Here is a 9,352-nt window from a genome sequence, read left to right as displayed (position 1 = left end):
TACGAAACAAATCCAAACTAAATGTTTCACCTTTTTCGCGATTTAAGCCAAACGTTTAAAATTTTACGAAACCAATCCAAATATTTCATCTTTTTATCAATTTAAAGAAAACGTTTACAAACGTTACGAAATAAATCCTAACGTTTTGCATTTTTACCGATTTAAGCCGAAAGTTTAAAAATTTAGAAAACCAATCTGAACGTTTATAACGTTACGAAACAAATCCAAACGTTTCACCTTTTTAGCGATTTAAGCCAAATATTTACAAACATTACGAAACAAATCCAATCGTTTCACCATTTTAGCGATTTAAGCGAAAATTTATAATGTTTCGAAACTAATCCAAACGTTTAAAACGTTAGGAAACAAATCCAAACGTTACACATTTTTAGCGATTTAAGCCAAACATATACAAACATTACGAAACAAAATCAAACATTGCATCTTTTTAGAAATTTAAGCCAAACATTTACAACGTTATAAAACAATCCAAACGTTTAAAACGTTACGACACAAATCCAAATGTTACACCTTTTTAGCGATGTAAGTCAAACGTTTAAATCGTTATGAAACCAATCCAAACGTTTACAAACGTTACAAAACAAATCCAAATGTAGTCGAACGTTTAAAACCTTACAAAACCAATCCAAACGTTTAAAACGTAACAAAACAAATCCAAATGTTTCACCTTTATAGCGATTTAAGCCAAACGTTAACAAACCTTACGAAACAAATTCAAACGTTTCACCCTTATAGCTATTTAAGCCAAACGTTTACAAATGTTAAAAAACCAATCCAAACATTTAAAACGTTACGAAACAAATCTAGACGTTTCACATTTTTAGCGATATAAGCCAAACGTTTAAAACGTTACGAAACTAATCCAAGCGTTTAAAACGTTACGAAACAAATCCAAACGTTTCGCCTTTTTAGCAAATTAAGCCAAACGTTTACAAACGTTACGTGTAATATCCCGGAAAATTATTAAAATTCTCTAAATATAATTTTGGTAATAAATTAAATTTTTCGAGGGGCGGTTCGATTCGTAGTTTAATTTTTGGTTCGGTTCAATTTCAGAAATTTGAGTGGTCCTTTTTATTTTTGGTGGTTCAACAATATTGGTTGAACCACCACATGTGAATCAGGTCTCGAAAGAGACCTGACCCAAGAGGAGGATTCTCGTTTGAGAATTGTGATTCTCGAACGAGACCTCAGCATTTTAAGCTGAGTCTCATTCGAGAATCAGCATTCTCGAACGAGAATGCACCAGTTTTGCTGGTCTCGTTCGAGACCAGCAGGACCCTTGCGAGGAGGGCATTTCGGACATTGTTTTCTCTCTATCCCGACCCCTTAAATACGTAACTCTTAAACCTAATCTACTCTCCACACTTCAAACAAACCCTAGCCCCCATTCCCTTGCTCATTCTCTGAAAAACGAAGCTGCAATCATCATCCAAAGGTCGATGTCCGGTAAGCTTCCATAACTTCATTATTTTCAGCTTTAACTTTAAACAGCACTTCCATAATTTGATTCGTTCTCCTTCGTTTCTTGATCGAATCCAGTTCTGTTTCGTCGCTGAGATTGTAAACACATGCCTCTTCAACTCTCATCTCTATTTTTGCCAAAACGGTACGTAATTTAATACGATATAGTCGCCGCCGTTTCGTCGTAATTTCGCGTGGTATTGTTCTGTTTTTATTTTAAGATGCTGCCGTCTCCTATGTTGTTCATGATTGTGTTATATATGTCTTAAATGATCATTAAACCATGATTCATTAGTTGTTAATAGATTTAAACTTTGCTTAGGCTTCGATTGTCACCGTTACGGTTTTATGTGTTCTTTATATTGTATTCGGTTTTGGCTTGCAAGTTACTGCCATTGTTCTTAGACTTTTAGATTGTTATGTTTGATTTTCATTCTTGAGGTTATAATGTTAAGCTCATGATTTGGAGGATTGCTTGTGGTTTTTGGTTAGAAAATTGAGATTCTATTTGTTGCTATTGTGATTCATTCAATCAAATAGTATAGGCGGGGTTGCTGTAACATTGAATTGCTATTTGAATTGTAAGAGATGGTTAATAGTGGCTTCTAATCACTAAAATTGTTTGTCTAAATAAAGTGAAATCCTTAAGTTGTTTTACCTATTGATTTTTGTTTTCATAACAATTTGAACTCGTTTGATTTAATATGAATAAGCTAAATATGTTTATAAACGTATATTAATATAATTACTCGAGTATTTATATTTAGTTTTAATTGAAATGTCAAAATGGCTAAATTACAATTTAGCCCCTGAAAGTTTTTATAATTTATTTAACTAAGTTTTTGGTTAGTAACTTTATATTTTGTTTTAATTATAGATAAAAGTAATTAATTTGATTTTAAATATCAAATTGGCTAAAGTACAGTTTAGTCCTTAAGTGGCTAAAGTACAGTTTAGTCCCTATGTGGCTAAAGTACAGCTTAGTCCCTAATTGGCTAATATAGTTTAGTCCCTAAACTTTTATAAACTGAAAATGATTAATTTTTTTTATTGTAACTCGGGTTACTTGAAGTTAAAGATATTGGGTTCCGTTTTAAATATTGATTTATTTTTTTTATCAAAATTGATTTTATAATTATAAACTATGGTTTATAATTGGGTATGATTATACTTATTTTATCAAAGTGATTTTGGGAATTATAAACTCTGGTTTATATTTTGATAAAATATTTTGGGTCGGGTTAGACTTGGATCACCCGACATGTGAGGTAGCGTGGTAGTTATTGGTAACTCAGCTAACGCAATATTTAAGGAAATTGATTTAAGTTATTATTTATTTAATATTTAAGTGATACTTTTCGGAACGGATTTTAAAGCGGAAACCCAATAGACTTGGCTTATTTATTTATTTGAGTATTGTGTTACTCGTTGTGGTTCATTTTTTGACTCGGGTCATTACGTGATTAATTGTTCATTCTATTCTGGCTACGTTTATGCTTGACTCGGTATTGTGTTAGTCTATGTGGTGTATAGTATTCTTAGAGTTAGGGGTTGCCAAGATTCACGTGGATTAGCAAGCAGTGAGTTTGTAGTGCTATTTACCGCTTTATTAAGTACCGCAATTTATTTTAGTATTATAAATGCTTTTGAACTGTTTTAAGCGATTTTTGATCTGGATTGAAACGAGCTACTCGATAGGCTTGTATCGAGAATGTGTGCACCAGTATATACTCTGGGATCGGCAGACTATGGTCTTGCTTACGCTGGTAATTTGACGAGGATTTGTTCCCGTCCACTCTGGGTTTATTTTTCAGTATGCTATGTCATACTTACGCTGGGATCTTTTCAATACTGTTTTCCATAATCATATTATATTAGTATAAACTGTTTTGATTTAAGGGTTTTAAACTTAATAAATGTAAATAGTATTGCGAACTCATCTCAGTATATCTGACCCCATTGTTTTCCCAAATTTTCCAGGTTTATGATTTGAAAGCTGGTCCACTCCGATTCTTTTATTCTTCGGAGGTTTTTATGTTATTTAAACTAGTTACTGTTTTCGAAACTCTTAGACCGCAGTAGAACTAGTTTATGTATCACAATTGTTATTACACTTTGAGATCATCGGTTTGCTCAATTATTTATTGTTGGCATGTTCACTCTAGATTATTTGATAATTATATTTAAGGCTTGCTATTGAACATTTCAGATATTTAAGTTATTTATGAAAACTATAATATAATTGTTCGACTTAGGTTGGAGTCTCGGTTGCCCCGAGCAGTTTTTTGCAGGTTTAAATGTTTTTTCGATTTCCACGAGGCTTGCTACGGGTTTTGGTACGACCATACCCATACCCTAGCGCCGGTCACGATTCATGAAATTGGGTCATGACAAATTTGCTATCAGAGCTTTGGTTTCAAACCAAGGCCTTATGCATGTTAATTGTTATGTGTTTTTGGCATAATAAGTTGATGTCGTGTCTTAGGAACTACTGCGGAATTAGGATTCCTGTCTTGTCTTTTAAAACGTCATCATTTGTTTTCAAACCTTCAGCCTACATCCTATAGGTGATGTCTGTCAGTCCTTATTTGGTACTGATGTTTTGATTGACAATTTATTTCACTTGGATGTTAATTGCTGTGTTTTATCATGTTGAGATTATTTCACTTGGGTGATTATAATTGCTTTCGTTTTCTCGGGAAATCATAGGTTGGATAATTTTTTCTAAACTCATACTTGGGTATGGTGTTGTGTGATATATTTGGCGACTATGCCTGATACAATTTAGAATATATGGAATGGTTACGGTTATTTTAGGTAATGCGTTGAACTGCTTTTGCCTTGTTAATAAAGTACATTTTGGCTTTGGCCTCGATTGTTGATTTTAAATGTGATCGTATGCTGAGCGTTTGCCTTGTTTTCTATAAAAGAAATTTAGGGTTAAATTTTAAAACGTCTTTTGGTGGTTATACATTACTTTGACCACATGTCATTTTAAAATTTTCATTTAGAATAAATGTTTATCTAATTTGTGTGTAGACACAGAATCATAAGAGAAGTTGGTTTAAACAATTTAAAAAAATTGATTTTTGGTTAAGTTACCAGAAAAAAGAAATTCTGATATTTTGAAATATTATGTAAGGTTTGGTGTTAACAAGCGATGATTTCAAAATAATATTCTTATGTGATAATTCGTTGGTTGAGAATTTTAACGTTGAATTTATTTTACCATGTTGAGGTATATCAACATGTTAATTTTTTTAAAATTTACGGAATAGATGTTTGAGATTAAAGATTTCTCACTTGAGATTTTAGATTGCCGTTTAGTAGTTGGGTTAAGTTGAGCTCTCAACTTGAAAAAGATGGAAATTTTATTAAATTTTTTTTTCCAGTTTTACAAATATTTTGAATACGTTTTATAAACGATTGTTTTGGGTTCGACTTGGGTCATCCAAATTTAGGAGTTGAGTTTGGTAGTTGTAATGACTCGGGATTTTATGATTTAAAATACTTGGGTATCCGTTTTAAAACAACAGATTAATAAGAAGAGATTTTTACAAATTGTGATTTTCTTTTAACCGTGGGGCTCAACAAAATTTGGAAGTTTTTCGTATTTGACTTTAAATTTTAAAACGAATTTTGAAGCGTACTATTAAAAGATGATATAATTACAGGGTGAATTTGTAATGAGATTTCAAGGATATGTTGTGACATATCCCGATTTGTTTTAAATATGTTTGAGTTAATTGTGTTCAATGGTACGTTTACGTAGTTTACGATTTTCAGATAGTTTCATGTGAAAAAAAAATTTACGTTGTTTGACTCACTCGTCGGTTGGGCTAAGTTAATGTCACGACCCAATTTCATGGATCGCGACCGGCGCTAGGGTATGGGTATGGTCGTACCAAAACCCGTAGCAAGCCTCGCGGATAACCTTAAATACAATTAAACCTGCAAGAAAACCACTGCTCGGGGGCAACCGAGACTCCAACCTAAGTTTAGGAGTTTATATAATACTTAAATAATAACTTAAATATCTGAAATGCTCGGCTAGAATCCGAGACTCAAAGCATGCCTTATATAAATCAAATCCAATGTATAACATGCCAACAACGATAATAAATAGTCTGACCACTCCGACAAACCAAGGTATAAGATAATCATAATGACATACTAGTTCTACTGCGGTCTAAGAATATAAAACAGTTGACTAGCTTATTAAACAAAAGAACCTCCGAAGGAATCAAGAAATCGGAGATCGACCAACTCTCTCAAATCATTAGCCTGAAAAAAATTTGGAAAACAAGGGGGTCAGATATACTGAGATGAGTTCATAATGCTATTTATATTTATTAAGTTTAAAACCCTTAAAACAAATCCTTTTATACTAATATATATTTGATTATGGAAAAACAGTATTGAAATGAAATCCCAAAGTATTTAACCCAAAGTAGATGGGAACAAATCCTCATCGATTCCCAAAGTAGGCCAGACATTAGTCAGCCAATCCCAAAGTACTTACCGGTGCGCACAGTCTCGCTACAAGCCTATCGAGTAGCTCGTTTCAATCCAGATCCATAATCCTTAAAACAGTTCACAAACATTTGATATACTAAAATAATGTGCGGTACTTAATAAAGCGGTAAATAACACTACAAACTCACTGCTTGCTTATCCACGTGATAATCTTGGCAAACAGCTAAACCTGCGTAGACTCCGAAGCACGAGCAGTCGACGGGTCTAAAACAAGGTATAAGTTAAAATCACATCAGCCCCTAACTCTAAGAATACTAGACACCACATAGGACTAGTATCTCAAACAACAACCAAGGTACAAGTCAAAGCAATTGCCACAACATAACATTCATACATATACAATCCCATTTCCAAAGTAATTCCAAAGTATAACAACAAGTTAAGCATAATTGAGTTCCCCTTTGAAAACATAATCCGGAAGCTTAAATAACTTGAAGATCTTAAAATCAAGTGAAATCCCAAAGTAGTGAATTAGCCTTCAAGCTTAATCTCACATGTCGGATGACCCAAGTCAATCCCGACCCAAAGATACCAAAGTAAACCAAAGTATGAATCCGGAACCTTTAAATCAAAACATTGCTCATTTGAAAACATGGAACTCAATCATAGCTTAACAACAACGATTCATTTATAAATCAATCTCGAAACTAGCCACAAATGGCCATACCACCCAAAGTAGACACCAATGTGTCAAGATCACAATATTGAGTTTTAAAAGAATTCTATTATGCATTTACATCAATTAATTCAGATCTGAAATAGGCAATTCATGTCAACCCTTTTCGTGGCACAACTTCGCCATTTTTACGCGTAATTGTCAAATGATGAAACCAACGATTCTTAAGCATAGTAAACATGTTATACACTTTCAAAGCACCTTAGAATCACTTATGGGCAGCCACTTAGGTTTTGAACAACAATCAAGTCAAAACAAATTGATTACATGCATTACGAATCCAATACCCAACCTTAAATAAATCAAACAAGCCAAACAACATCAAGTTGAATCCATTAACCTACAACAACCCTAAGTATGGATTTCCAGCAATATAACATCACCCAAAAACAGTAATTAATCATGCCAAGATCAACCCAAAGACCTAGCATGCAATCCTAACAATTTACATTATAAGTCTAGGGTATAACTCAATCGCAACACACACTAGAGTCATCCTAACATACAATTCAGATTTAACATAATGAAAACAGTAGGTAATTCATAATAACAACACACCAACGAATCTAGAACGCGACAAATATAGTATGGTGCAAGAATGGTACATACCCGATGTGAAACAATGGAATGAATCAAAGAACAAAAGAGATCAGATTAGAGGTGATTTTCAATTACCCAATTCGCTGGAAATCAGAGATAAACAAGTAAGGAATCGATTAAAAAGAAAGGAACATGAATGAACCACGAAAGGAGTGTGAGAATTACTTACCAAGCGTTAAAATTGAGAGGAAAGGAAACCAAGGATCAATCTCAGAGTATTCTTGTGATTAGGGTTCGGCTAGGGTTTGTAAAAATGAATGAGAGCGTTTAAAACAGATAAGGGGTCAATTTATAGTTCCCCCGCCGAAACCGACAGGTAGGGCGTGATGGCGGGCGCGTCGCGAGGCGCGACGGGCCATCGCGCCCTAAGAAAACGTTTTTAAAGGGAGGGCGCGATGCGAGGCGCGCTAGCCTCACCGCGCCCTCCAACACGCCTAAGGGAAAACAGAAGGCGCGATGCGAGGCGCGCCGGCCTCGTCGCGCCTTCCGTTGCGCCTTCACTCTATGGCCCGGATTGGGCCTGAAACAGGGCCCCGAACTCACGGACCCGCTTCCAAACTCAAACATGCACTTGCACGGGGCTAACGAACAACAAAAACGATCAATACGGCGACGGAAACTCAAATGAAAATACGGGATAATACAGTTAATTGTTTTTGTTTTGTCTCTTCGTGCGGAGTAGCACGTGAGATGACTTAATTACGTGGTTATGATTGGTTTACCTCGATTTATAGTTTGACCTTTGAGTAAGACCTTCCTTTAGACCTTATTTCCTTTGTTCGGTTTAGGGTTGCGCGGAGTTTTGCTGTTTCTGTTTCGTGGATCGAAACCTTTGGGTTTTGATATCGAGGAATACGAGGGAAGCATTCCCTCGGATTGGCTGATGATATCTGATCATCCTACATCGGATATTGAAAATGCTGAACCGAGAAGATAGATCGGTGTATTAATGCACTGGTGTTTCCATCAAGTCTGATGATGCGATGCGGGAGCTGGCGGTAGATTGGTAGGAACTTTTTGATGTGTTAATTCTTTGGGAATAAGTTTCAACTAGGGTTTAGGGTAGTTTGATATTTATGCGGAAGAGTTGTAACGAAATTTTAGGATGAGTTGTTTTATAGCATCGAATGTTGCTAGGTTACAAGTAAGGAATTTTGAGAAATATTTTGAGGATATCGAGTGCACATCTCACAGAGTGTAACGTCTAGCAAATGTTTTATTGAGAAATAGATTTCAAAAATTGAATTGATGAAATATTTGAAATATTTTCAACTCGTAATTGTGCCCAGACATATCATGAACATGCATTTTGAATGTCACGAATAGGTTGGCATTGAACACAGAGTATGTTCATTAAATATAAGATAAATTAATAATTGATACATGCATAACAGTACATGCATCACGTGCATAGAAATTATTACGGTTGGATGCAACTCTTTGGGGATGAGAGATGTCATCACCCTGGCGCACAATTATGTAAAATGGATTTTTATCGATAAAGTGTTTTGAGAAAGATGTTTTGAAACAAACTCGCCAGTTCCTTTGGGGTAAATGTATTTATGAAGTTGTGGATTTTCAAATGACTTTGAAACTGTTACCGAAAGGTAGCTAGACAAACACTCTGTGATGATGATGATGGTTTTGGATGTTTATGTTGTGAGTTAATGGTCGGTAGAATCAGAATCTTGTGGTTATGAGTAAGAATGATTTTGAGGTTGCGCTCGAGACGTAGTTGTGCCAAATGCGGTTTATGGTTAGAGTCAGATTAGGAAGAGTTCATGATAATTTCCGATTCGTGATTTTAGGATTTGTGAATTAAGGATATTGGCTATGCTCATGTGTGTATATACACTATATTTTTGTTTTAAACGAAACTTTACCTTTCCAGAGTTGAAATTGTCCAAAGTATTTTAATGTATTGATATAGAGGTATGTTTATAAACAAGAGATTTACATTGTTGGTTTTACCTTTCTGAGGAAGGAGAAAATTTTGTCAAAAATTGATTCAAAAGAAATAATAAATTTTTCGCTTGAGCGATTTTTTCAAATTGT

The sequence above is a fragment of the Mercurialis annua genome, linkage group LG6 (genome assembly GCF_937616625.2).
Source record: "Mercurialis annua linkage group LG6, ddMerAnnu1.2, whole genome shotgun sequence".
In the NCBI taxonomy this organism is placed as follows: Eukaryota; Viridiplantae; Streptophyta; class Magnoliopsida; order Malpighiales; family Euphorbiaceae; genus Mercurialis; species Mercurialis annua.
Note: the sequence above shows the minus strand (reverse complement) of the source record.